This window comes from Anomaloglossus baeobatrachus, chromosome 7 (assembly GCF_048569485.1).
Source record: "Anomaloglossus baeobatrachus isolate aAnoBae1 chromosome 7, aAnoBae1.hap1, whole genome shotgun sequence".
Classification (NCBI taxonomy): Eukaryota; Metazoa; Chordata; class Amphibia; order Anura; family Aromobatidae; genus Anomaloglossus; species Anomaloglossus baeobatrachus.
Genome location: NC_134359.1, coordinates 229,481,289 through 229,505,274, shown reverse-complemented (window position 1 = coordinate 229,505,274; position 23,986 = coordinate 229,481,289). Strand labels below are relative to the sequence as shown.

Here is a 23,986-nt window from a genome sequence, read left to right as displayed (position 1 = left end):
GAATGAATGGTTCTTGTGCTATCATGTTTAATCCCTTTAGCGCATAGCTTAGGGATTTCATGATGGCACAGAGCCTGATTTCATGATACAGTTAGCAAGGAATGGGTTAACAGCTCTGGTGTTAGGGTTTTTCTGCCTAGTAACGCGAGCAGCTGTTAGGGGACCAATCAGCTGTCTGCGCGCCTATTTTGATAGTTATGGTTGGTTATAGTTATGTTGCTGAGGCGAAATGTGGCTATATAAACCCCTGGTTTCTCCTCAGCTGGTCATTCCAGCTGATGAGAAGGAAGAATCTTCCCCACCCTCCCTCCCTCTTTTTTGTTTATAAAGTAATAAAATTTTGTGATGTTTTTCCGTCGTGCTGCTTATTAGAGGGGGAAAATCGCTCAGATGTCTGAGTGGATTTGGTTTAGTTTTGGAATGTTGTATGTTTTTTGGAGTTGTAAATTATAAAATTTTGAATTATATGGTGATTTATTTAGGTTACTCTTAATAAAGCAGCACGGCCAATATTTACCAAATCAATATCTGTGTCCAGTGTCAGTTTTTATTTGGTGAGTGAATGAATGGTTCTTGTGCTATCATGACCTTTTGACTACTTGCACTTATCTATTTCTTGGTGGTGGGTGTTTCTTGCGACTTACGGGTCGCAGGGACAGAATAGGGAGAGCCGACGAGGAGCGGGGGGTACCCAATACCTTATGGTGCACCTCCGCTGGTAGGTAGGTGAAAGGGAGGGACAGAATATCCTTTCCCTATATTCCCCATAACTATAGGGCAACTACCTGGTAAAAACTACAACGACTATAGTTGTTTTACCTAGAGTGTAGAGACAATCAGCACTCCTTTTTCACTAGTTGGCTCTACCCCCTTCTTCCCACTCACCTCACGTGACCAGTCTACAATTTAGTTATTTAAAAGTTATCACGCTTTTATGATAAAGAGCATTTTAATATTATATATGAATAAATATTGTTTTTAGGAGTTTTTTCCTTGGTTTTTTGTTTTAATATTAATGGCCCATACTTCAGATAGATCATCAATATCCAGTTGGGGGAGTGTGACCCCCAGTCGCACTGCCCATCAGCTGCTCTCGGTGCTGATGGCGGCCATATGCAATCTGTTTTGGAGCAGATAGCGCAACTCCATCAATTTTATAATGTCTGCCGCTGGGTACTGCAGATCAACTCCCATGCATTCATATAACTGTGAATGTGCAGTACCCGGCCGCGGCCATTATACTGTTAATAGACTGATCACATCCTGTTGTTGCCATGCACAGCTCACTGGCGGGAGTGCCAGCTGTCGCACCCCACTAATCTGATATTGATGACCTACCCTGAGGATAGACCACCACCGTACTGACCTACCCCACTATGGCTGGTACAGATGTTTGAAAGATGAGGGCGTGTGCTGGATGTGTTATACAGAAATGGCTCCAAATGTTGCTGTTTAATCACTATCCCATCATCTTCACACATCAGTTTTTAGCGATCAGGCATAATCCAGGTTTGTGCCCGATGTGACGGATCCGTCGCAGATTGTGTCAAAACTGATACAACGGATCCGGTAAAAAAACGGATCCGTCTCATTTTTTCCCTTCAGGCCAAAGGTTATTTGCTATGAGAGAGGGAGGAGAGGGTGAGGGAGGAGAGGGTGAGGGAGGGAGGAGAGGGAGAGGGAGGGAGGAGAGGGAGAGGGAGGGAGGAAAGGGAGAGGGAGGGAGGAAAGGGAGAGGGAGGGAGGAAAGGGAGAGGGAGGGAGGAAAGGGAGAGGGAGGGAGGAAAGGGAGAGGGAGGGAGGAAAGGGAGAGGGAGGGAGGAAAGGGGAGAGGGAGGGAGGAAAGAGGAGAGGGAGGGAGGAAAGGGAGAGGGAGAGGGAGGGAGGAAAGGGAGAGGGTGAGGGAGGGAGGAAAGGGAGAGGGAGGGAGGAGAGGGAGAGGGAGGGAGGAAAGGGAGAGGGAGGCAGGAAAGGGAGAGGGAGGGAGGAAAGGGAGAGGGAGGGAGGAAAGGGAAAGGGAGAGGGAGAGGGAGGGAGGAAAGGGAGAGGGAGAGAGAGGGAGGGAGGGAGGAAAGGGGAGAGGGAGGAAAGGGGAGAGGGGGGGAGAGAGAGATTCTTTTGTGACCAGAAGTGAATTTACACGTCTGAGCAAGCCTAGAAGCAAAAAACGTCGCCTGATTCCATCATTTTCCAGAAGACGACGGATCCGGCGCCCATAGTCTCTCATTGAAAAAAACAAAAGACGGACGGCACCTGATTCATCGCCTTCCGGTTTTTCGCCGATCCAAAAAAATGTTCCTTTGGACGTTGCTTCTGGCGGCCGCACATACAAATTTTTAAACACGAAACACGATGAAATTGAGGCCATGTGGCACAATCCGGTGTTAATTAGAGTCTGAGGAAAAAAACTGATTCGGTGGCATCAGACGCCAGATCCATTTTATCCGCAATTCGCCGGATGGCAAAAAACTTGTGTGAAAGAGGCCTAACCCATCGCCACCATATTCCAATATAATCACAGGTCTCCTCAAGGAACAAAAAGAATTAAGAACAACCCCCCCCCCCCCCCTCGGGGTCACAAAATGAATACATGACAATAAAATGTATAATTTTTCTAAACCTAATCATACGTTTTTTACAAGTTCTCAACCATATTCTGCGGAGAAAATCCACTGTGGAAATTGACCGTCACCGTGGAATTAAAATCCACAGCATATTACTTTACGCTACCAATTTCAATGCCGATTGTACAATTTTCGATCGTAAAGGTGAAATGTGCAGCAAATGTTCAGCGTTTCAGCAGCCGAATCATTTTAAGTAAGCCGGCATTTATGTTGATGGATTGCTGCTTGCTCCGTCCAATAAACAAAACCTTTAAAGGGAATCTGCCACCAAATTTTTGCCACCTAATCTGAGAGCAGCATAACGTAGGGGCAGAGATCCTGATTCCAGCGATGTCACTTACTGGGCTGCTTAGTGTGGTTTTGATAATCTGCTGCTGATTAATCAGTGATTTTTATCATTAGAGGACTACTTGGCATGCTGCCAGGTAGTCCAGCATATTCATGAGCTGTATAAGACCCCCTTCACACGTCCGTGTTTCTGGTATGTGTGATGTCCGCTTTCACACGCATTGGAGACACTGACACATATAGACCGATTAAAATCAATGGCTCTGCGCACACATGTGAGTTTTCACAAAGACCATGTGCCTGTATGGAGGGTACGCATGTCCGTGTGCTCCACACGGCGACATGTCCGTTCTTCTCTGGCAGCACGGGTGTCACACCATACATTGATGTGATGCGTGTGACACGTACCTGAGAAAACACGTGTCTTTGAAATAAAATAATTTTCTATACTTTCCTGTCTCCAGTGCTGCTGTCTTCAGCACGGCCGTCACTTGCTTCCGGGCCCGCTCATTATGCTCATGAATAGTCACTGCACCACGGACCTGGAACAGCAGCAGTGCTGGAGACGGCAGGGGAGTATAGACTTTATACTGTCCGTGTGCTATGGGGTTGTCGCATATATAGCACACTGACAGCACACGCTGAACACACACACACACACACACATAAAGACTATACAAAACGTGTGTTTTACACGGATGTGTGAAAGAGGCCTAACTGCTATACAGTATCTACATCAGAGAAAACATTGATTTTATCAAAATAACAACAAACAGCTCAGCAAGTGACACATCGCTGGAATCAGGGTCTCTGTCTCTACATTATGCTGCTCTCAGATGAGGGAGCAAAACCCTGGTGACACATTCCCTTTAAGCTGGAGTAGCAGTAGTCTTTTGGCCTGAGCAATATACAGCTGCAATTCCATCTTGCTGTAAGTAATGCTCTCAGATGAGGGAGCAAAACCCTGGTGACACATTCCCTTTAAGCCTTACCAAAGGATTCAGTCACTTAAAGGGGTTTTCTAGTTCCGAAAACCCCCATTTTATTGGCTGCAGTTTATTTTTCAAAAATAATTTGAGCTTTATTCACCCTCCCTTGGTCTAGCGCTGAGTTTCCATCGCTGCTGCCTATGTCACGTCTGCAGCCAATCGGTGAGCAAAGTGGCTCTACCGCTAGTAAATGGCAGGAGAAGCTGTGCTCACTGATTGGCTGCAGACGTGATGTCAGCCCTAACAGACAGGATGAAGCAGCTGAAATGCTGGACCCGGTTAGGGTGAGTAAAGCACAGTTTGTTTTGGTAAAACTGCAGCAGGGAAAAAGGAAGTTTTCAAAAACCCATTTAAATAAGAGACTTCACAGGCAGAGGCACGAGATGAACTTTTGAAATTTAGCATGGCTTCCTATAGGATTGCTAGTGACCATACTGGTTATTGCTTTACTTCCCCCACAAAACAAAATATCTATAATATGTACAGTATTCTGTTTTTGTAGAGATTAGTAGAATAATCTGTTTTCTATACATTGGACCTCACCTGATGAATGTCTATAAATCCACATTACCGCTGATTTTAGTCGGCTCCTTTACCAATTCCCTATGTTCTAGTTCTAAAATATACAGTATATGCAAAGTCAGCGACATTCTTTCCTTCAAGCCCTGAATGAACCATTATAAGACGATTTCACCTATACTTATCACAGAAGAGGCTTTTTTCTGGAATCCTTCAGTCTTGGATCCAGCTGGACTGGATAGAGCACGGATCCAGCTGGACTGGAGAGAGCACGGATCCAGCTGGACTGGAGAGAGCACGGATCCAGCTGGACTGGAGAGAGCACGGATCCAGCTGGACTGGAGAGAGCACGGATCCAGCTGGACTGGAGAGAGCACGGATCCAGCTGAACTGGAGAGAGCACGGATCCAGCTGGACTGGAGAGAGCACGGATCCAGCTGGACTGGAGAGAGCACGGATCCAGCTGGACTGGAGAGAGCACGGATCCAGCTGAACTGGAGAGAGCACGGATCCAGCTGGACTGGAGAGAGCACGGATCCAGCTGGACTGGAGAGAGCACGGATCCAGCTGGACTGGAGAGAGCACGGATCCAGTTACATCATTTTCTAAATGACGCAATGAATCTTCATCAGCTGTAAAGCGACGTCGTGGTTAATGAAGAAAGCCTTTTGATCACCGGCGCTGTTGTGTTGGCGGTGTTCAGCCATGTGTACTCTATGAGCACATTACATTGGGACCTGCTGACTCGGTGCCAGTCCTCCCCGGGTTTATCTGGCTTATTTGGGCCACTTTGGCTGCTCTTTGCAGCTTCTTCCAGATGGTGGATTTTTCTTCCCTCCAGTCCACCGAGCATTAGTGACCAAGAACGAAAGGTTGCAGACAAGTACGGATCTGGCTGCTGTTCACAAAGGGATTAATGTTCCACTTTAAAGTAGTAAAAAGAGTAATAATCTGTTGGAAATGAATAATTTGTGTGGCTTTTGCAAGGAAAGATAATAATGGCCCAATGTACTGTACATAGGCGATATAAGGATTATAGCACAGGCAGAATATCCAGGGAAAAAGAAGACTGTAGCATAAAAGGGTTGTTCTTATTATATATAGGACTTGGGAACTTATAGGGATAACTTTCCATCTACTGGGACCCCCACTGATCCCGTGCACTGTAGATGGATCATATGCGTTTGTGCCCCATTAATTCTTAATGGGACCGCCAGAGATTGTGTAGCACTCATCTGGTGCTCAGACCTCCCATAATGGATGGAGCATCGGTGTGCAGGATCCACCTCCACTCTCAAGCCCCTGCTCTTGGAATGATGGGACCTCCAGTGATTGGGGTGTTATATCCTATCCCACGGATAGGGGATACATACACATGAGATAGGAGATGGCAGTAGTTACTGATGAGATTCTATGAATGATGGGAGGAGCTATAGTTAGGGTAGAGCTAATGTCAGAGGAAAAAGCTATAGACACGGTAGAGCTAGTGGCAGAAGGAGGAGCTATAGACAGGGTAGAGTTAGTGGCAGAGGGAGGAGCTATAGACAGGGCAGAGCTAGTGTCAGAGGAAAGAGCTATAGACAGGGCAGAGCTAGTGTCAGGGAGGAGCTATAGACACGGTAGAGCTAGTGGCAGAAGGAGGAGCTATAGACAGGGTAGAGTTAGTGGCAGAGGGAGGAGCTATAGACAGGGTAGAGCTAGTGGCAGAGGGAGGAGCTATAGACAGGGTAGAGCCAGTGGCAGAGGGAGCAGCTATAGACAGGGTAGAGTTAGTGGCAGAGGGAGGAGCTATAGACAGGGTAGAGCTAGTGGCAGAGGGAGGAGCTATAGACAGGGTAGAGCCAGTGGCAGAGGGAGCAGCTATAGACAGGGTAGAGCTAGTGGCAGAGGGAGGAGCTATAGACAGGGTAGAGCTAGAGGCAGAGGAAGGAGCTATAGACAGGGTAGAGCTAGAGGCAGAGGAAGGAGCTATAGACAGGGTAGAGCCAGTGGCAGAGGGAGGAGCTATAGACAGGGTAGAGCCAGTGGCAGAAGGAGGAGCTATAGACAGGGTAGAGCTAGTGGAAGAGGGAGGAGCTAAAGACAGGGTAGAGCTAGTGGCAGAGGAAGGAGCTATAGACAGGGTAGAGCTAGTGTCAGAGGGAGGAGCTATAGACCGGGTAGAGCTAGTGGCAGAGGGAGGAGCTATAGACAGGGTAGAGCTAGTGACAGAGGGAGGAGCTAAAGACAGGGTAAAGCTAGTGGCAGAGGGAGGAGCTATAGACAGGGTAGAGCTAGTGTCAGAGAGAGGAGCTATAGACAGGGCAGAGCTAGGGTTATGGCTAAATCCCAGTGGGTAGAAGGATCTGTGGGCGTGACCAGCTTTGTTATTGGGCTTGTTTGGTGGGCGTGGCGATGTTTCCTTCCGCCCTGTATACTGATGCAAGGGGGGGCTTCGCCCTGCACCCCCCCATCTGGGGATCTTATATTCGCTTCTATTAAAATCAACTCTATGCCGGCGTGGACTTAGAAGAAACATGTATCTTCTTGGTATGAGCAATGTCGTCGAGGCCTCGCCCCTTTCTGGTCACATGAGCGTGATGTCAGCAGAGGTCCCTTTGGCCACTGGGATTTAGACGCTACCGTAGAGCTAGTGGCAGAGGAAGGAGCTATAGGCAGGGTAGAGCTAGTGGCATAACTCCAAACCCCCCCCCCCCTTCAAAGGAGATGGTATTTGTCACTGATGAGTTTCTATGAAGAAAAAACAAAAAGCCAGCACTACATGTGCATTTCTGCACTAAAAATTCCAAACTGTACTTATTATAAAAATTTGAGATTTTTGGCAAAAAAAATTGCAATTTCTTGAGCTACCCCGCCACGTCACGGCAAATCTCTGTTGGGGCAGTCCTACTCCTAAAATATTTTTATAAAATGTGCCAGGCGGCCTCACATATGAAATAGTAGAACTGCTCTTAGCAGCACTTACTTGGTCTTTTTCAATCCCGTACCCATGACTGAGTCATGGCTGTGGGCGGGACAGGTCCAAGCAAATGCTGCATGAGGCCTCAAACACACATCCGTGAAACACGTGCTTGTTTGGTCCGTTTCCGTATATACCGGACTCACGGACAAACGTGCACCAATGTTAGGCTATGTTTGAGGTTACACGTGCGTTCTTCCATACGGTCTGTGTGTCTGTGATACGTATGTGTATCCGTTTTGCACGGAAGCATGTCCGTTTTCTGCACGGAACACGCACACACGGACCCAATGGAAGTCTATGGGTCCGTGAGCACATGTACGTGACACGGATGCATCTCCGTATGCTCAGTGTAAGTTTTGTGCTTTTTTTTTCTAGCGATGTCGGTCATTCTTTCTTTTTCTGTGTCTGTCGGTCAATCTCCCTCAGTCCGTCGGTCTCTCTCTCTGTCTGTCGGTCGGTCTCTCTGTCTTGTATGTCCCTCTCTGTCTGTCGGTCAGTCCCCCCCCCCTCTCATACTTACCGTTCCCCGATCTCCTTCGCGGTGCTGCACAGCTGTTAAAAAAAACTCCGGCGACTTTTACTATTTTGAAAAAGCTGGCCGCTCATTAATCAATCTCGTATTCCCTGCTTTCCCCACCCACCAGTGCCTATGATTGGTTGCAGTGAGACACGACCCTACACTGAGTGACAGCTGTCTCACTGCAACCAATCACAGCCGCCGTTGGGCGTGTCAATTTACAGCAGTAAAATAAATAATTAATTTAAAAAAAACGACGTGTGGTTCCCCCCCATTTTGATACCAGCCAGGGTAAAGTCAACTGTTGAAGGCTGATATTCTCAGGATGGGGAGCCCCACATTATGGGGAGCCCCCCAGCCTAACAATATCAGCCAGCAGCCGCCCAGAATTGCCGCATACATTAGATGCAAGAGTTCTGGGACTCTACAGGGCTCTTCCTGATTTGTCCTGGTGCGTTGGCAATCGGGGTAATAAGGAGTTAATGGCAGCAGCTCATAGCTTCCACTAAGTCCAAGATTAATCATTGCAGGCGTCTCCCCGAGATACCTTCCATGATTAATCTGTAAGTTACAGTAAATAAACACATACACCCGAAGAAATCCTTTATTTGGAATAATAAACACTAACAAATACCCTCGTTCACCACTTTATTAAGCCCGAAAAAGCCATCCATGTTCGGCGTAATCCACGGAGGTCCCGCGTCGCTTCCAGCTCTGCTACATGAAGGTGACAAGAGCTGTAGAAGAACACCGCCGCTCCTGACAGCTCCACGCAGCAACTGAGGTGAGAAGCGCGATCAGCGATGACGTCACTCAGGTTACGCGCGGCCACCGCTGGATCCTCCAACTGTGACTGCAAGTCGCCCGAGTGACAGCGATGAAGTCACAGGTGAGTTGCGGTCACGGGTGGAGGATCCAGCTAGCCGCGGGTAACCTGAGTGACGGCAACGCTAATCGCGCTGCTCACTTCAGTCACTCAGGGGATTAGCGGTCACCGGTGAGTCCTTCACGGGTGACCGCTAATCAGTACGCGACACAGACAGAGCCGCGGTATGACAATGAAGTCGGGTGAAGTTCACCCGAGTTCATTCTCATCGCGCGTCGCTGTCTGCTGTCAGCGGGTATGTATCAACGATATTGTGCATCACACACAGAACATTTCACACGGGCAACACACGGACATGTCACTTACGTATCTCACACACACATGGACATTCAACACACACACACGGCTAGCATATGCCATTCACACGGATGCCACATGTACAATAAAAACAGACTTAAAAACAGAAAACTGACCTGAAAAACGTAACGTAACACACGTGCGTGTTTTTCACGGATGTGTGTCGGAGGCCTGAAGTAAATAGCCTGTGGACAGGGCCTGATGACTGAATGTGAACAGCCACCAACCGCCAAAATCTAGACAGGTGGAATACATCCCAAGTGGGGTGCATAGCAAGGTGGGGGTCAGCCACCGACCATTTCCCTTGACTCAGTCATGGGTACGGGATTGAAAAAGACCAAGTGAGTGCTGCTACGAGCATTTCTACTATTTCGTATGTGGGGCCGCATGGCACATTTTATTATTATTATTATTATTTATTATTATAGCGCCATTTATTCCATGGCGCTTTACAAGTGAAAGAGGGTATACATATAACAATCATTAACAGTACAAGACAGACTGGTATAGGAGGAGAGAGGACCCTGCCCGCGAGGGCTCACAGTCTACAGGGAATGGGTGATGGTACAATAGGTGAGGACAGAGCTGGTTGCGCAGTGGTGTACTGGACTGAGGGCTATTGTAGGTTGTAGGCTTGTTGGAAGAGGTGGGTCTTGAGGTTCCTCTTGAAGCTTTCCACGGTAGTGGAGAGTCTGGTTTTGGAGAGTCTGATTTTATAAATATATTTTAGAGTAGGACTGCCCCAAAGAGATTTGACGTGGCGAGGTAGCTCAAGAAATCGTAATTTTTTGCCAAAAATTTCAAAAAAAATTCAAATTTATAATAAGTACAGTTGGAATTTTTAGTGCAGTAGTGTACATTTAGTGCTGCCTTTTTTGTTTATTCTGATGAGTTTCTATGCAGATAGATGGGTGGAGCTCTGCCTCTAGCTCCTCCCTCTGCCTCTAGCTCCTCCCTCTGCCTCTAGCTCCTCCCTCTGCATCCAGCTCCTCCCTCTTCCCATCATCATAGAATCTCATCAGTAACAGCCGCCATCTCCTATCTTAGTAATGGGAAAGTCTTCACTGAATACAGGTTTTATCTCAGAATTGATACTTTTGATAATGACCAATTCTGGCAGAGAAAGCAGCAGATTTGTGTGATGAGAACTTATTTTCAGGTATACTATAGATTTATGAAATAAAAATGAGTTACCCTTTAAGAAATGTGGATTCCTAAGCAAATACCATATGCATATACTGTAAGGGAGAAGTCTATGTGAAGTGTATGCACAAGGATTCCCCCCCACCGGCATATGTCAGTGCACCTCCAACAAATCCCAGAATCTGTGAATGATGCGTGAATCGTCACCGATACTACAATGTGATCCGTGGTCCTCTGCGATGTCTCAGGGGAACCCGCAGCATTATCTTATGAGGGATATCTGCTTTATAACCTCTAGATGAGAGGGACTTTAGCGTGCGCCATGTAAGGATGATACATGCGGACACCTTCCTAGAGAACTACTGCACACCTGGAGATTTGGATTTTTTTTTTGTACCTAAATTCTTGTATTTTGGGCTAAAAATTATTTCTGCTATTTTGGTTTCAGAAAAAGACAATTATCACTATTTTTATGTTCTGTAAGGCTAGGTTCACATTTCCGTTGTTTTAAATCCGTCAGGTCCGTCAGCAACGGATCAGTCGTTTTTTTAGATGTCAACCGACGCAACGGATGTGTTTTTCACAGGAATCCTGTGAAAAAACTGATCCGTCGTGTCCGCTGTGCATCCGTTTTTTGACGGATCAGTCATGATCCGTTTGTGTTTGGGACAGCTCAGTGTGTGTGCCAAACATGCTGGGCATGCTCAGTAGAGCATGACGGAATCCAGCGTTGGATTCCGTCGTAAGACGGATTACGACGGAATCCAGCACCATAGACAAACATTACAAGCATGACGGAATCCTGCGCGGTGTGTTAATTTTGACGGCCCGAAAAAACATTACATTCTGCGTTGTTTCCGCCCGGCGGTCAGTCCAAAAACGACTTACCGTGGCGCAGCGGATGCAACGCAAGGTCATCAGTTCCAATCCGCCACGAATACAAGTCTATAGGAAACAACGGCATCCGCCAAACATTTCTAAGTACAGTATCTGTTTGTTCTTTCAGATAATCAGCTGATTTATGACCACAGAACACCTGAAAGTTAAATTTGCAGGGACACAAAGAGCCTATAAAAGCCATAATGTGCCACATTTGTAATGAATCTGAATAGCAAAAATATAATAAATTATCCCGAAAGCTGGACATCCCCTTTTTAAGATGCATTCCCTACCAGTACAACCTGCAGCTCGTGCAGCGACAGGTGGGGACAGGTATATAGCTGGTGTCTGTGTAGTTAGAACGATTTTCTCTCTGATGTCATGCATTCAAAAAAGAAATAACCCGTCCTTGTTTCTGAAGGTTTCATGTGTCTGTGAATTCATTTTTGGAGAATCAGAAGCCTGAAGTGGTGGAGCTGCACATCACCATGACCCCGGCCATGCTGGCCAGCCAAGCATCCGTCCTGGACATAATGAACGCGTGTCTGAAGGAGCTGAAACGCTACAATCCTGCACTGGAGGTGGAAGATCTGTCCCTGGAGAATGCCATCGGCAGGGCCTTTGATAAGGTATATGATAATTCCTGCACTAACATAATGACCAGAATATATTTATAGCCCGTGACTTCATTGGGAGTCCATGAGGGAATTGGGTCTATATGGTCAGATGATATATGATAAGGCCAGGAACATGCTTTATTGCTAACCGGGTCATCAGTAGATAGACCATTTTAGAGGAAATGATTTTTCATCTAATAAAAGAGATTTAAAAGTATTTGGTCAGTAGATTCCATTTGTAGGTAAGCGTCTGATACACACATGGGTAACTTATGGCACGTGGTACCTTAAGCAGCTTGGGCAATGCCTAGATGCAGTACAAGTCTCAGTATAGGTCTTAAAGGGAATCTGTCAGCAGGTTTTTGCTATGTAATCTGAGGACCGCATGCTTTAGAGGCCTAACACTGATTTGAGAGATGTGTTGCTTAAGCGCCGCTCACGTCAGCGGTATTTTGCCAGAAAGCTGACACCGGCACAAATGCATTTCAGTTCCATTGATTTACAAAGGAAGCGCGGCAAGATGCAGTCACATGTGGTTGCGTGCGTCATACACAACCGCTTGTGACCGCATCTTGCTGCACTTCCATTGTAAATGAATGGAACAAACACGTTTGTGCTGGGGCGGATTTCCGGCAAAATACCGCTGATGTGAGCGGCGCCTTATTTGGCTGTGTGTTGTTGTTTCCACACCATGAAGCAATTTATCACCAGGCTATAATTACTGCCCTTAATAAAGTACTTGTGAGCCTTTGTCTGACCACACTCCCTCCTCTGGTAAGCAGCTCACTGTCAATAGACAATGTACACAGAGAGCTGTGGTGTAGGTAGGGTTAGCTTTCTGTGCTCTGCTGCATATGAGAACTCTGATTGTATCACAACTGCTGCAGTCAGTAAACTAAGTGATACATCGCTGGAACCGGGGTCTCTTTTCCTACATTATGCTTCTTTCAGTTGAGGCAGCAAAAACCTGGTGACAGATTCCCTATAAGTATTCAGGTCATTGTGTACATTTTCTGATTTGCTCCAAAAAATGAAACGAGTTGCTTTTGTTGACACTTGTTAGATCAGTTATTACTAAATTTGGTGCAAATCAATTCATACAACCAAGTGCATCTGCCATGTCAGTAATCTGAGGCTGCTGGAAACGAGCTGTGAGAACCGCCTCTTCTTTTGATTAGCCGGCATGGCGGGACGTCGTCATGGTTGCGTGACGTCATCATTGTGGCGTGACGTCGTTATTGGGGCGCGGCGGCATCATTGTGGCGCGGCGTCGTCATTGTGGCGCGACGTCTTCATTGTGACATCATTTCCTCATTGTGGCGGGATGTCCTCATTGTGACGTCATTTCCTCACTGTGGCGGGATGTCATCATTGTGGCGTGACGCACATCTAAAGTCGCACCAGGCTGGTTAATCAGAAGAAGAGTCCCTGCTGGTAAGAGGAGGTTCTCGGGGCTCCCATCCAGTGGCCACAGAACACTGATGTGGTCAATGGACCGGGTCCTGTGAAATATTTCACATCACCACTAGTTATTGTACTTGAAAGCCATCTGACCGAAATCCGTTTTGACATTTGTGAGGTTTATTTGGAGTGACCATACATGTGAATAGTGATTGATAATTTTTGCTCGAGCAGTCAGCTGTGTAATGACAATGGCCATCGTGTCCTTAGATGTGATAACCCTTCTGATACGTCATCTCTCGTGGGGAGAAAAGAAGCCCCTATACACAATGGATAAGTGTTTTCAGCCTACATTGCTATAATGTGTATGAGCTGACAACCCTAGCTCCAGTCTCGCGCTTCCTAATGAGTTTTTCACATTTTACTCCGGCGCACTCTTCTTCATGACCGGTGTAAAAAACACCAGTCTCGATGAATCGGGGCCAAAAGTTGTGTAATAGAAGGACTAAACGGTATAAATCATTATTGTGTGTGGTTTTGTTCTCTCCTAGACTATACGTCATTACTTGGATCCCCTGTGGCATCAGCTTGGAGCCAAAACTAAATCTTTGGTTCAGGATTTAAAGATTCTCCGCACGTTGCTCCAGTACCTGTCCCAGTACGACTGCGTGACTTTTCTCAACCTGTTAGAGTCAATGCGAGCCAGTGAGAAAGCTTTTGGACAAAATTCAGGTGAATTCTTATATTAAACAGTTATTTTGTATTATTGTTTCAGGACATCAAATTTGTAGCATTAGTTTTGCAGCAATTTATCATGATTTCCAAAATCTCTGCTCACTTTCCTTGTACAGGATTATTCGTTGTATGCTTCTGTGGGGTGACAGTCCCATCACAGACATTGAATGGTCATATAGGTAAATACAGATTTGCATATGATAACGGCAACACATCAGGAACTTAAAGGGGTGGTCCACTACACAGAATAGTGGTCACATCGATGTAAAGCATTTCTGAAATACCTTGTGTAGTCAATTGTGCCTCTGAGCAGCGCTATTGCCATCCACTCATCCCTATTATGTGACCCCCAGGCTCCATGACATCTGAGATCCAGTGATGTCACGTCAAGTTCCAGTTGACCCGATATCACTGAGGCGGCCCCAATCTTCCTGAATGATTGGGCTGTGGGCGGCGTGCTGGCTGCCTGTGGCTGCGTGCGGGCAGCCGGGTGCCTGTCTGTGCCGGCTGCCTCTCTGTCCTGGAGGCCGGCTGCCTCTCTGTGTGTGCGGGCGGGCGGCTGTGCGGCAGGTGTCCCAGTGTATCCGCGGTCCCAGTTTCAAATGATGGCACTGGGAGTCAGCGCGTGCGCAGATGGTGCTCTTGGATGAGATCTCCATCTGCGCATGCATCGCTCCAGGCGCCATCATTTGAACAGGGACTGCGGACAGACTGGGACACTCACCGTAACGGTCTGCTCCACCACTCACCCACTGGCACCATGGCTGCCGCCGCTGCCTCCACGGACTCGCCATGGCTGTCAGCACAACCTCTGCCTCCTGTGACCCCGCTTCACCACCACTGCTGCCCCCCTCCGGTAAGACTACACCGGAGAATAAGATGGGCCCCATTTTTGTTTTAACTTTTTTTTTTATATACCGTATTTTTCGCTTTATAAGACGCACTTTTGTTCCCCCAAATTTTGGGGGAAAGTAGGGGGTGCGTCTTATAAGCCGAATATACGGGGGGGCGTGTATGTATATGTGTATATATATATATATATATATATATATATAATCTCTATAGATACATATATATATAGAGAGATATACAGTGCCTACAAGTAGTATTCAACCCCCTGCAGATTTAGCAGGTTTACACATTCGGAATTAACTTGGCATTGTGACATTTGGACTGTAGATCAGCCTGGAAGTGTGAAATGCACTGCAGCAAAAAAGAATGTTATTTCTTTTTTTAATTTATTTTTAAATTGTGAAAAGTTTATTCAGAGGGTCATTTATTATTCAACCCCTCAAACCACAAGAATTCTGTTTGGTTCCCCTAAAGTATTAAGAAGTATTTCAGGCACAAAGAACAATGAGCGTCACATGTTTGGATTAATTATCTCTTTTTCCAGCCTTTTCTGACTAATTAAGACCCTCCCCAAACTTGTGAACAGCACTCATACTTGGTCAACATGGGAAAGACAAAGGAGCATTCCAAGGCCATCAGAGACAAGATCATGGAGGGTCACAAGGCTGGCAAGGGGTACAAAACCCTTTCCAAGGAGTTGGGCCTACCTGTCTCCACTGTTGGGAGCATCATCCGGAAGTGGAAGGCTTATGGAACTACTGTTAGCCTTCCACGGCCTGGACAGCCTTTGAAAGTTTCCACCCGTGCCGAGGCCAGGCTTGTCCGAAGAGTCAAGGCTAACCCAAGGACAACAAGGAAGGAGCTCCGGGAAGATCTCATGGCAGTGGGGACATTGGTTTCAGTCAATACCATAAGTAACGTACTCCACCGCAATGGTCTCCGTTCCAGACGAGCCCGTAAGGTACCTTTACTTTCAAAGCGTCATGTCAAGGCTCGTCTACAGTTTGCTCATGATTACTTGGAGGACTCTGAGACAGACTGGTTCAAGGTTCTCTGGTCTGATGAGACCAAGGTCGAGATCTTTGGTGCCAACCACACACGTGACGTTTGGAGACTGGATGGCACTGCATACGACCCCAAGAATACCATCCCTACAGTCAAGCATGGTGGTGGCAGCATCATGCTGTGGGGCTGTTTCTCAGCCAAGGGGCCTGGCCATCTGGTCCGCATCCATGGGAAGATGGATAGCACGGCCTACCTGGAGATTTTGGCCAAGAACCTCCGCTCCTCCATCAAGGATCTTAAGATGGGTTGTCATTTCATCTTCCAACAAGACAACGACCCAAAGCACACAGCCAAGAAAACCAAGGCCTGGTTCAAGAGGGAAAAAATCAAGGTGTTGCAGTGGCCTAGTCAGTCTCCTGACCTTAACCCAATTGAAAACTTGTGGAAGGAGCTCAAGATTAAAGTCCACATGAGATAACCAAAGAACCTAGATAACTTGGAAAAGATCTGCATGGAGGAGTGGGCCAAGATAACTCCAGAGACCTGTGCCGGCCTGATCAGGTCTTATAAAAGACGATTATTAGCTGTAATTGCAAACAAGGGTTATTCCACAAAATATTAAACCTAGGGGTTGAATAATAATTGACCCACACTTTTATGTTGAAAATTTATTAAAATTTAACTGAGCAACATAACTTGTTGGTTTGTAAGATTTATGCATCTGTTAATAAATCCTGCTCTTGTTTGAAGTTTGCAGGCTCTAACTTATTTGCATCTTATCAAACCTGCTAAATCTGCAGGGGGTTGAATACTACTTGTAGGCACTGTATGTATATATATATATATATATATATATATATATATATATATATATATATATACAGTTAGGTCCAGAAATATTTGGACAGTGACACAATTTTCGCGAGTTGGGCTCTGCATGCCATCACATTGGATTTGAAATAAAACCTCTACAACAGAATTCAAGTGCAGATTGTAACGTTTAATTTTAAGGTTTGAACAAAAATATCTGATAGAAATTGTAGGAATTGTACACATTTCTTTACAAACACTCCACATTTTAGGAGGTCAAAAGTAATTGGACAAATAAACAAAACCCAAACAAAATATTTTTATTTTCAATATTTTGTTGCGAATCCTTTGGAGGCAATCACTGCCTTAAGTCTGGAACCCATGGACATCACCAAACGCTGGGTTTCCTCCTTCTTAATGCTTTGCCAGGCCTTTACAGCCGCAGCCTTCAGGTCTTGCTTGTTTGTGGGTCTTTCCGTCTTAAGTCTGGATTTGAGCAAGTGAAATGCATGCTCAATTGGGTTAAGATCTGGTGATTGACTTGGCCATTGCAGAATGTTCCACTTTTTTGCACTCATGAACTCCTGGGTAGCTTTGGCTGTATGCTTGGGGTCATTGTCCATCTGTACTATGAAGCGCCGTCCGATCAACTTTGCGGCATTTGGCTGAATCTGGGCTGAAAGTATATCCCGGTACACTTCAGAATTCATCCGGCTACTCTTGTCTGCTGTTATGTCATCAATAAACACAAGTGACCCAGTGCCATTGAAAGCCATGCATGCCCATGCCATCACGTTGCCTCCACCATGTTTTACAGAGGATGTGGTGTGCCTTGGATCATGTGCCGTTCCCTTTCTTCTCCAAACTTTTTTCTTCCCATCATTCTGGTACAGGTTGATCTTTGTCTCATCTGTCCATAGAATACTTTTCCAGAACTGAGCTGGCTTCATCAGGTGTTTTTCAGCAAATTTAACTCTGGCCTGTCTATTTTTGGAATTGATGAATGGTTTGCATCTAGATGTGAACCCTTTGTATTTACTTTCATGGAGTCTTCTCTTTACTGTTGACTTAGAGACAGATACACCTACTTCACTGAGAGTGTTCTGGACTTCAGTTGATGTTGTGAACGGGTTCTTCTTCACCAAAGAAAGTATGCGGTGATCATCCACCACTGTTGTCATCCGTGGACGCCCAGGCCTTTTTGAGTTCCCAAGCTCACCAGTCAATTCCTTTTTTCTCAGAATGTACCCGACTGTTGATTTTGCTACTCCAAGCATGTCTGCTATCTCTCTGATGGATTTTTTCTTTTTTTTCAGCCTCAGGATGTTCTACTTCACCTCAATTGAGAGTTCCTTAGACAGCATGTTGTCTGGTCACAGCAACAGCTTCCAAATGCAAAACCACACACCTGTAATGTACCCCAGACCTTTTAACTACTTCATTGATTACAGGTTAACGAGGGAGACGCCTTCAGAGTTAATTGCAGCCCTTAGAGTCCCTTGTCCAATTACTTTTGGTCCCTTTAAAAAGAGGAGGCTATGCATTACAGAGCTATGATTCCTAAACCCTTTCTCCGATTTGGATGTGAAAACTCTCATATTGCAGCTGGGAGTGTGCACTTTCAGCCCATATTATATATATAATTGTATTTCTGAACATGTTTTTGTAAACAGCTAAAATAACAAAACTTGTGTCACTGTCCAAATATTTCTGGACCTAACTGTATATATATATATATATATATATATATATATAATGTACACTGCAGGGTCCAGGGGAGGTGGGGGCGCTGTGCTGGGAGCAGGTGAACGCTGCGGTGGCAGTGTTTGATCTCCTGCTCCCGCTCATATAATATGCACAGCCGCTGTCCAACTCCGGTGGTGCTGAAATCGCACGCAGTGAGGGGCTGGGGCAGCGGTGCATATTATATGTCTCTGCGCGCCACTGTGATGGCACATGCCCCCCCTGTGTTAGATATGGCCTCCATGCTGCTGCTCATTCTAAAATAAAAAAGCTTTACTTACCCCCTGCAGCGTTTCTCCCCGTGTCCCTGCTTCCACTGTGATCAGGCAGGCAGAGATCTCAGTCTGCTGTGCTGATCACATGACCGCACTGAGAACCAGGAAGTAAGGAAGAGAAGCACGGAGCCAGACAGGAGGGAGATAAACGCTGGAGGAGGTAAGGAAAGAGGGTTTTATTTTACTATGGGCAGCAGCCTGGGGGCGATATCTAACACAGGGGGACTTGTGCAATCCATAGGGGCCATGGGCAGCACTATGGGGGCGATATCTAACACAGGGGGACTTGTGCAATCCATAGGGGCCATGGGCAGCACTATGGGGGCGATATCTAACACAGGGGGACTTGTGCAATCCATAGGGGCCATGGGCAGCACTATGGGGGCGATATCTAACACAGGGGGACTTGTGCGATCTATATAGGCCATGGGCAGCAGCATGGGGGCGCTATCTAACACAGGGGGACTTGTGTGATCTATATAGGGGCCATGGGCTGCACTATGGGGGCGCTATCTAACACAGGGGAATGTGTGCAATCCATAGGGGACCATAGGCAGCACAGGGGAATGTATGCAATCCATAGGGGGCCATAGGCAGCACAGGGGAACGTGTGCAATCCATAGGGGACAATAGGCAGCACAGGGGAATGTATGCAATCCATAGGGGGCCATAGGCAGCACAGGGGAACGTGTGCAATCCATAGGGGACCATAGGCAGCACAGGGGAATGTATGCAATCCATAGGGGGCCATAGGCAGCACAGGGGAACGTGTACAATCCATAGGGGGACCATAGGCAGCACAGGGGAATGTATGCAATCCATAGGGGGCCACAGGCAGCACAGGGGAATGTATGCAATCCATGGGGGGCCATAGGCAGCACAGGGGAACATGTGCCTTTACAAGGGTGCTATATTCAATATAAGGGGGCTATATCTAGATTAAGGAGGCTAATTTTAGAATGGGGGGCTATGAGGGACATATACCCTATATGATTTATTAGAGGGACACTGGCATTATAAGATGGACCCCATTTAACATTAAAAAAAAAATTCTCTTTTTCTTCACCAAATTTGGGGGTGCGTCTTATAATCAGGTGCGTCTTATAAAGCGAAAAATACGGTATATCTCTAAATTTGGGGTGCGTCTTATAAAAGTACGGTATTTCATTACCAGAATAGACCTGTCATATTAAAGAGGGCCGCTCCTTTTTAAATTGGCCACAGTTACAATAGATATTTATCTAAAGTATATACTATTTCTTTGAATTTAATATCAGTTATGAGGGACCACACTCCAAATACTGATTAGAAATTAAATCCTGGGTTAAAAAAGGGGCGAGGAAAAAAATAAAAGGGAAGCATGTGTATTAAAGGGGCAGGTACAATTACTAGAACTGGTGTCATGAATATCATTAACCTAGGTTAGTATAGGTATTTTGGGGTAATTATTTCTGAATAATTATACCTCACTGCGTAACAGACAAGCTTCTGTTACATTATATATATATGTATACGATAACTGTTACCTGCTTAGAACTGGTTACTGTCATACTTTTATCTTTGCTTGTGTTGTTTTGGGTTTTACGAGGGTTTTTTTCTATGTTTTGATTTTAACATTTTCCAATAATTGTAGCTTTTACTTCGTAGAGGGACTAAGTATGTTTTTTGTTTTTATTTGTTTTTTTTTCTTCTCCTTACTCCTTTTTTTCGCATGGGTCTAGACCCTGGATTTTTTTTGTGTTTTGTTTCTAAAGTTTAGAAAAGAGATGTCATGGATGAAATAATGTAATGCATAGAATACTGGCTGAGTCTAAAGACCTGAAAAATGATGCAGAACAAATTAAAATGCTTTGATACAAATGACTTGAAGGGGTGTAGAAATGTACATGTCCGGGTTGCCCTTTAAAAGGTAAAGGGCTACCCTCCAGCAGCAAGAAAGTGTCTTGACATTCTGTGCATATAAAAATATAAATATATTGGAGCGATCTCTGCTCAATCAGCAGCATGTGAGGTAGGCACGGGAGGCGATTTAAACAAAACATACAGGCTGCTTTTTTTCTTTTTTTTTTTTAACTCCATTAAGCAAACCACACAAGGAAAATAAATAGCCAGTCTTTGCAGGAAAACGGGATACACAGTCCCAACAATGGCACTTTAGTAGTAGACCAGCATACATGTCCAAGTGTGAAGACCTCACACAGGAGGACTTCTTACCTCCACACACTGACACCTAATGATGTCCACCATACCACACCCCAGGGTGGGGATACATGAGCAGCTAATCCCACCCATCTCTTGGACTGGTCGTAAACCTCCTCTTGCCATGCCCTATTAACACTTTCTGTACTATATGATCTGGAACTTGCTTCCATGCTTAGATGACGGAGGATAACCACCTCTGTGACACATATCTCCCCTCCAAGAGGTATCCAACGACCATTTTACTAATATATATATAGATAGACAGATAAATATGTATATATGTAAGTATATATAATATATATATATATATATATATATATATATATATGTGTGTATATATAATATAAATATAAATAAATAAATAAAATATTTATCTATCTCTCTGGAAGTTCATTGGGGTGTGACAAGGCACTTACAGCTTAGTGTCAGACTGTATTCCCTGCTAGTTATGTCTGTGACCCGGAGAAGTGTCGTTATGCAAGAAGTACAGTATGATGTTGAGAAGCTATAGGTGCATAATCACGCCACAATGCAATTCCAGAGAAAAAACATATATATTTTTGTATATATTTATCTGAATCTCTGGCAGTGCATTGGGGAGGAGCTGTAAGTGCATCGTCACACCCAAATACACTTCCAAAGATATACAGTATATACAGAACTTTAAAACGTAATTTCCCGCTGCTGGAGCATCGCTGTGGGGTCACAAAGGGATCAATTTGTCTTATCTTTTAAAAGCCTAGACGTTCGTGAGATTGCCTTTTAAAGAATATTTGTGAATATAAAACAGAGTTAGGTGCTTTTAAGAGCATTAAATAATGCTATTAAAATATATTTTCTTTTGTTGCTCCCCTGTAAGGCTGGCTGTTTCTTGACTCAAGTACGTCCATGTTTGTTCATGCCCGAGGCCGGGTATACCGTGTTCCTGACTCAAAATCTACCAAAAAATGTAAAACAATGGAAACAAATGACAAGCAGGGTAAGAAAAGAAAAGCCTTAACTGTGCAGTCTGTGTTCTTTTAAATTAAATTGCAAATGTATCTGTTATTTGTGCCATTTCTATTACATTTTATCCCTTCATAAAATTGCTGTTGATGCACAAGCTCTGGGCATAGGCATGGGAAGAATCTAGGCTATTTTTTGTTGGACACAGAAGAGTATTTTTTGTTTTGGCATATGACTTGATCTATGTGCGAATATGAAGAAGGGGATAGGGGGGCTGCTCCCTTTATAAGCCAAGTCAGCCTTTTTCATGGCTGATGTGTAGACAGAAAAGGGGCTGGCTTGGCTGTGACCGAACAATCCTGTTGGGTTCATAAGGCTATGTGCACACTGCGTTTTTGCGCATTTTTTGGGTGCAGTTTTCGTCTGAAAGCTGCATGAATTTCATTCCGCAGCAAAGACTGAGATTTAATTTTTGCTGTCCACACAGTGCAGTTTGTTTTTTTTTTGCTGAGTTTTTGTGGTGACCACAAAGATGATCATAGTGATAATAAAAGATGCAGCATGTCAATTCTTTTTGCGATTTTCCCTGCATTTTTCACCCATTGAATGTAATGGAGAAAAACGCCGCAAACAAAACACATCAAAATGCATGCTTTTTTATGCGTTTTTGCCACGGATGCGTTTTTTTGGGTCCAGAAAAAAATGCAGCGTGCGCCCATAGCCTAATAGTTCTTTAGCGCACTTGCTACCACTCGGTAACCATTCTGGGGACCACAAACTGGGAATCTAACCTGTCAATACTTTGTGGGATTCAAGTGTGAAGAAACGTGACATCAGAGAGGAAGTTTAGACTTCAGTTTGGAAGCTGGTTTGTCATTAGGCACATCATTGGGAGCTACGTTTTTGCCTCCAATCTTCAGGAGTCATAACTTTTTTTTTGTTTTCTTTTTTTTTATACTTACCTGTTTGTCTGAGGTCTGGCTTACTGGAGAAATCATATTTTTCGAGAGCATTGTTTATGGGGTTACATATAAATCACTGTATTGTGGGAGTGTATGTTTACATAGATATAGATATATGTGAGTGGGTGTGTAAATAATATAAAATAATGAACAAGGTCATGTGTATGCCTAGTATGTGTAGGCTTTTTATTGTTATGAATATGTACACGCCCTTGGAGAAAGCCACGGCAAAACACGTCAGGGTGTCTCATAGGTAAGGCTTTGTTAATATGTTGTAACATGGTTTTGTCTATTTGCATATGGCAATTTATTTTCATTTTTTAATTATCAGGTTATCATTTTCATCCTGATATCTTTTAATATATTATTTGCCATTTGCTAGCTTCATACCATCTATTCCACATTGCTACTATATTATGCCTTTGTCATCCTTGTTTGGATAAAGTCTTTATTACACATCATATTGTGGCACATTTTGTATGCTGTATCTGGCGATCTTTACATAGCAATCTATCAGGTTGGTGATATGATATATTGCTATAGATCACCTACTGCAATTTTTATTTATTTTTATATTTTTTTTCCCTTATATTAATTGCTGATTCTTTTTTTTTTTATGAATATCACATCCTGATAGCTTCTGATATAGATATATATATATATTGTTGTCATCAGTAATATTTATGTGTTCTGGAATAGCTTTTTCATGCATAACTGCTGTGCACCTGTTTTTAGATGTATTTAATATATTTTTTTATTTTTCAATAAAGATGATTTCTTGTTAAACCAATGTCAGTGTAGTCTTTATAGGTTTATATGTTATGAATATGTACTAAAATGCACTTATTAAATAAATAAAACAATTTTGGGGGGTCAGGACTTTTTACTTAAAGAGCTATTTATGTAATCTGTCCCCCAAGAGATAATGAAAGTGCTCCCAAGCCCAAGAAAATATTTGGATGTGATCTTTTTTTATATATATATATATATATATATATATATATATATATATAGATAGATAGATAGATAGATAGATAGATAGATAGATAGATAGATGTGTGTGTGTGTATATATCCTCGCGATCACCGCCCTACGTCTAGTGTCTTATGGATAATGCGTCCTTCATCATCCACACAGTGTCTTCCATTACGCTCCTGCGCACTTCTCTGTGCCCGGCTGAGAGCAGAGTTAAACACTCTAATGCGCAGGTGCAGGGAAATACAATACTTTGATTTGCCCTCAATAGGACAGAGAGAGGTTCGTGTGCACAGGAGAGCAATGGAGGACACTGTTGATGACATAGAATGCATCATATGCAGAAACAGAAGTTCCAGG

General features: G+C 44.5%; 1 pseudogene; it reads left to right on the top strand.

Moving 5' to 3' along the window:
- Nucleotides 1–23,986, top strand: part of LOC142246100 (DNA repair endonuclease XPF-like) — a 118,769-nt pseudogene that overhangs the window by 59,585 nt on the left and 35,198 nt on the right.